This window comes from Populus trichocarpa, chromosome 15 (genome assembly GCF_000002775.5).
Source record: "Populus trichocarpa isolate Nisqually-1 chromosome 15, P.trichocarpa_v4.1, whole genome shotgun sequence".
In the NCBI taxonomy this organism is placed as follows: Eukaryota; Viridiplantae; Streptophyta; class Magnoliopsida; order Malpighiales; family Salicaceae; genus Populus; species Populus trichocarpa.
Genome location: NC_037299.2, coordinates 12544358 through 12550929, shown reverse-complemented (window position 1 = coordinate 12550929; position 6572 = coordinate 12544358). Strand labels below are relative to the sequence as shown.

Genomic DNA, 6572 nt, shown 5'->3' with positions numbered 1-6572 from the left:
GTTTTTAGATACACACACCGCATGTTCCATGCTTATCTTAATGAAGTTTATTAATTAATTTTTTCTTTGCTTGTTTGGCCACGGGGCTTGTTATTATTGGAGTCTTTTCCATTTTCTTTCTTTTGTTTATATCCTTATAATGATTCTTCATCAGTAAAGGGTCTTAAGTTACAAATGATATCGCTAGAAAAGGGTCTAATAAAGTTTCAATCTTTCACTAATGAAAGATACAAGAAAAAATGTAACCTGTTCTTAGACAATATATAGCAAGCAATATATACCTCTATTGTGATGGTGAGAAGGAGAAGAGATTAGCAATGAACTGTAGGAAAGGTTCCACCTCATAATTCCCCTACGGGGCTGTGTAGTTAGTCTCTTTATCACATTCACCTCCATAGTTCTTTTACTCACTGTGGGCGTGTTTCAGTGTTTCTGCTTTGAAATAAAAGAGAAAGTGGAAGAGAGAAGAGTCCAAAAATGGGCTAATTCAATACCATTTATGGGCTCCATAAAAAAGGGGCCTTGCGGGGCCTTTGCTTCTTTTTTTTTTGAACTTACCGATTCAAAGCCGGCGTCGTCTCAACGAAAGCAATCCTTTCCAACGGTCAAAATATTTCATTTCTATCAAGCAAACCAAACTGTGTATATAAACGAAGAAAGGAAACCCCTTTCTTCATTTTTCGCTCATGCCTCTCTATCTGGGTTTTCAAAATCCTCTCTCTCTTAAACAAAAGCCCTAAGAAAGATCGTTCATCAAGTTTCACTTCTAAGGTATGATTGAAGGTTCACGCTCTTAAGATTTTATCTTTTATTTAGTTATTATTTCTTTGTTTAATTTTCAGTTTGAATATTTCTTTGTTTGATTTCCAGTTTGAATTAGAATTTATATAGTTCTTTCTTTGTTAACGTTCTTCTCTTTTATCTTCTGTTCTCTCTTCTGTTGTGTTTGTTTGATTATTTAGTCTGATTATGTGGTTTCTTGCAGGATTATCTTGAGAAAGAAACTTCAATTCAGGTCATGAACATTATTTATCCTTTTTATCGCATTTATCTTATGTCTCGCCTTATGAATTATAAAATATTCTTGGTCAATAATTGCTAAAATTATCCTAGGTTTAGTCTTTTTTCTCTCTATTTTCATATTTTTTTTAGAATTTGGAAAATGGGGTTATGTATGCTTTCTTTTTTCCTTCTTTGTATGGTTGTAGACCTACTTTTGCAGAAACATGGCACCTCGGTTCAGCCAAGCATTCAGGTTCTTTCCTAATTTCCTGTATATTTTATTGGAGGCATGTGAGAGTGCCTGATTTACTTGTCTCACAACTTGGTCTATGTGGGGTTGTTAACAGTAATGTGTTTGCTGGTATTTTAAATTACTTCAATTTGATATGATGGATAAAATGGCTATTGGCTTGTTATGGTATTGTGTCAAGACTACCCAGAAAAGATAGATATCTATCTATCTATCTATAATTCTAACATTTACATTGTCAAATATATCTTTTATGTGGATAATTTCTGATTCTGTGGTTTTTAGAACCTCTAAAATAAATCACTTAAAATTCAACCATTGTCAGATATTCTTGATGGTAAAATTGTCAGAAATCAGCTGGGAAATTATGTGAGTGTGGTTGGAATGAACATATTGAAGCGAAAAGGCCCCTCACCTTGATTTTGTCATTTGCAATTTAAATGAGACTAATAATGTGATTCAAATTTAATGCTCCTAATACTCCGACTTTCTTGGAGTGGAAACTTGCAAAAAAATTAAGAACACAATGGAGAGTATTTTAGAGAAAACTAAAGCTTGGATGAGGAGATGTTATTGAATGATAAATTTCTTTGAAGAATGCAATACAGTTAGGATAATTTTTTGTTTATCTTCGAGGCAACCTTTAAAATCCTGTTTCAGCTAAATACTGAATACTAGAAATCCTTTTTGATTGGGATGTCGATCAGGAACGTATTTTGAATGCTAAAATATGTATCATTTCTTTTTCCTTCTTTATTTCAGTTGATCATCATTGTTATATGTTCTTTCCATTATCTTTACCTTGAAAAGTTTGGAGCAGGTGGTTCCCATATCTCGTATGCTGAATTGTAGTTCAATTTCGTTGTAGTTGTTCTTTTTCATTTTTAATACCTGCTGCTGAGACACTTGCATGGGAAAAGAACTTGAAATGCCATTGATGATTTATGGAGGTTAAGAGGATGAACCTCAAAATCCTATTATAATGAACAGAAATCTTTTTTGTGTTTTGCTTGAACTTTGAAATTGAACCAAAATACAGAACTTGTATTTGTGTGCATGTATAACTCTTGCCTCGTACACATTTCACTTCACTTTTTTTTTTTTTTAAATGACTTGATAATATACCCCTCTACGGCAACTAATCTTTTATTACTTTGTTTGTAAGGCTTTCACTCTTATAGGCAATTTTTCTGGATGCGTTGGGAAAAAGTGGAGAAAGATTGATGCTTTGAATAGTTTAATACAGATAAAACGAAGTAGGCATCTGAGGTAATAATTTTGTAGTTTCTTATACACTGATAATATGATTTGCTTGGTCTAGTCACTTTGTAGTTGTCTCACATCTCTTTTTCATGGTGGTGGGTATTCTTGTTAAGATACACGGTTGTTATTAGTGTTTTCTTTTCGTTGCCGCCATCATAATACCTAGTGAAGCTAGTTTCTTTATCACATTTAGCTGCATAGTTTCATGTTGTTCTCCCTCCATTTGTCTTATTGTCTCTGCTTTGAGAGGGGGGAAGAGTACGAGCATGGATGATTGAGAGCGGTTAATATAGGAGGAATGGTTTGCTGAATTGAAGAATCAAGTTTTTCTATTGTTATTGGAGATTTTTATTTACTGGTATACAGCTCACTTATAAAATCCCTCTCTAATTTTTTTAATAATCACTATTTTTTAGTTTCTTGAATGATATTTATTAACTAGGAGAGTGAAGTGCCCGTAAGATTAGCCCCGGGGATAAATGAAGTCTAGAAGATTGGCTTTTTAAAGTATTTTGTGGCTTTGTAGAACCTGAAAAGTAAATATACTAAAATGTACTTGTATTCAATCATTGCCAATATGCTTGTATCCTAATCACATTATTCTTAATTTATGGTAGATTTTTTTTTTTTGATGAATCATGTCTAATATAGGAGCCAAAAGTGGAGGAAGATCGATGCTTTTAACAAAATTTAATGCAGATGAACCATTGTAATATGTAAATTTAATGCAGATGAATCATGTTGAATATTATAATGTACTTTGTTTCTTTCGCAGCTAAGAAATAACCACTGTAATTTTGAAAAAGTAGAAGGATCTATGGTTAAAAAATTAATAATAATAATTCTCAAAATTGGGATTTGTGCTTAATATATATCTTCCTTGTGTTTTGAGTTCATCAAAATCTGATACGTTGCAATGACAAGTTGATCTTGCTAAGTTATGAAGGTTTCAAGGAACTTTTTCAAGGAGAAAGGGAAGAAGATGAAATGGACAAGGAGAAAGGGAATTGAATTTAGTTGAAAGATTTTTGTTCCACACACTTAATTATAATAGAAAATTGCTTTCAAATGGCCAATAAACTAATTCTATTTTTGCCAAGTATGTACGTCAAAAGAAATTATTTTAAAAAAATAAAAAGAGGATTTATGAACTTAACATGATTTGTTACTTATTAGTTGGAACCTAATTTTAAAACCATTTTTCTTTGTTTTTTTAACTGTAAAGCTAATTTACTTCAACCATATTATAAATTAAAAAAAAAAAAACTAAAAGCCATTAGTCAATAAATACAGCTATTATTGTGGATTGAAGCAATAAAATGATTATTTTGCTATTTTTAAAAATTATTCTTCTTAAAAAAACACTAACAAAACTTGCAATTGAAAGTGAAATCATCTTCCCTAGGGATCATTCGACATTACACTAAAAGCCATTAGTCTTTAGGCATTTTATAATTTTTTTAATCTAATTTGGTTTTAATTCTTTTGATTGCTTTTTTTTTTTTGTGTGTTTTACCATTTTATTGATTTATTTGTTTTTCAATTTCATTCCTCATCATTTTATTTCATTAATTTCTTTATTCAATTTTGATCTTTATTCTTTTGATTGTTATTTTCTTATCATGTTTTTGATTTATTGTTTTTTTTTATTATTTTGCCCCTCAATATTTTATTTTATTTAGTTTTTTTATCCAATTTTGGTCTTTATTTTTTTATTGTTATTTTTATCTTTTTTTCAATTTAGTTCCTAATTATTTTCTTTCATTTAGTTTTCATACTAGATTTGATCCTCATTATTTTTATTCTATTTGTTTTATGTTTTTTTTTTTATATAATTAGAAATGTACTTCGTGATTTTTTTTGTGCCTTTCAATAGGTTACTTATTTTGAATTATTAGCCTTCTATAGTTTTAGGGTCTTTATTTTTTTTTATCATTCAAGTTTTAGGGTTAATTTTTAAAAAATAAAATTACATTATTTGAAAAAAAAGAAGTTAAAAAACTGAAACGATGTTATTCTAAACAAAAATAATTTTTTAAAATAAATCTTGAAGTTCACTTTAACAAGAGTTGATCAGTTAACTCATCTAATTTTAAATAAATCATCACATAACTTGGCTTAAAAGTAAACTTGGCTTGAACCAAGCTCTGAATTTACAAGTCATCAAAACAACCTGTCGTGCCGTACTTAAAATAAGAAACCTAATGCAAGGGCAAAGTTGACAAATGGGCCTAAATCAACGATTGTTATTGTAATTGGTTGTTTATCTATTACACAGTCTATATCAAGTGTCCAGCCTGTTTACAATTATTTGGTTAAGTTATTCTTTTCTTTTCTATGTTATTATTTATTAGTTAGTGTATATAGAAAAAGAAAAAAAATGCATTTTTTTCATATGTTTAATTTATTATATTTTTAAAAAAATCCAAGTTTTTTATAATTCACAAAAATAAATAGAATTTTATATTTTAAACAAACCATTCTATATGTATTCTTACAAACGCTTCTCTATCTTGATCTTGACATTTTATCTCAATCGTTTCTCTTTTAGATGAGAGGGTATGGATTAGAATTTTTTTTTAACTCTAGGAGATTAGTATTTTTCAAAATAATACAATTCCAGTTTTACTATATAGTTGGACGACTGATTTACGATTTGCCTTGATGCAGTATTAAATAGAAAAGATTGAAATAAAATAATTATAGGACATGCCGGCGATCCACTCATGTTGCGCTGAGATCTGAGGCCAAAATGAAGAGTGTTAGGCTTAGATTTCTGAACTACTGTGGTTTGTAATTGTAATGAATAACAAAATATTATCAAACTGTACTTAATATTATATGCTTGAATATTGTAATTCTCTCTTAAAACAAGCATTAAATAAAAAAAATACGGACAAAACATCTAGAATTTTCTTGTTCTTATTGATTCAAGTAGCACAAGAATGATTAAATAAAATTATGAAAAAACAGGAACATATAATTAATATGAATGCCATTAATTATAATATAATTTGTTAAATAATATTGGCACGTTTCCGAAGATGGTGCTCGTGGTATTCTTTGATATCCCGGGGCTAAAATTTATCACTTTTTTTCCAGGTAAAAACAAGTTTGACTTTAAATAATCTATCAGCCAGGGATACATGCTGGCTAGAATGTTAGCTTATATTTTAAAATATTCTAATTAATTTAATCAGTTTTTTTTACAGTTTAGTTTTTTGATTAGATTTTTTTTTCTTGATTTAATTAATTTTCTAGTTTTTTTACTCACCTCTACTCTAACGCTTTAACCTTGAAATTAATGTTAGTCGCTGCATGCCTGCTCTTTGCCCTTGACACTAGAGCCTCGGTGTTTGCTGCAGGCTGCAGCATCACTCCCCCGCATGAAGCTATGCCTTGGCATCGTCTTGACGTCTAGCATTCCATAAGCTATGCTAATTTGTTGTACTAGGTGTTTTTTGTCTTGTTCATCGAAGGTTTTTGTTCAAGAATCCTCTGGGAGCTGCTCTACTCCTCGCCTAAAGCTGTTTCTCAAAACCATCTGCACCGCTACTCACGGACTAGTACTGTTTCTGCAAATAGCTAGGCTTTTGTCATATAGTTTCAGTATTAGAGTAAATATGTTATTTCTCATTTGAAATATGTTATTCCAGGTAAAAACAAGATTGGCATTACAGATGCGGAACAGCTTAAAGGGAGAAAAAGAAACATCCTTGAACATGCCCGAGATACGATTCCAAACGTCTAACATCATATTATCTTTCCTAGGATGTTTTTTCAGAGCGCCAAACCAAAGTGGCAACAGAAGGGCTGCCGGTAACTGGGCATTGGCGTATCGAAATGTTCTAAACCAAACATTTCACAGGAAGAAGAGTGGGACTCCTGAAGCAAAGGAATAACGAGACCAAATCATGACCCACCATTATACAAGCATGGATCCTATTAGACAAGCACATGTATAATAGCATTAGGAGTTTGTCCACGCAAAAAAAGGACTGCCAAATTACGAAGCCAATATCGTGTCATGTGACAGGATTTAGAATTAAAAGAAGGA

At 30.7% G+C, this 6572-nt stretch overlaps 1 long non-coding RNA gene across 1 annotated transcript; it reads left to right on the top strand.

The window, feature by feature from the left end:
- The first annotated feature begins 380 nt into the window (after positions 1–380).
- Positions 381–3144, top strand: LOC112324388 (uncharacterized). Its single transcript, XR_002978235.2, has 3 exons — positions 381–771; positions 986–1255; positions 2418–3144. It is a non-coding gene; the product is annotated as an uncharacterized LOC112324388 (long non-coding RNA).
- Positions 3145–6572: the final 3428 nt, after the last annotated feature.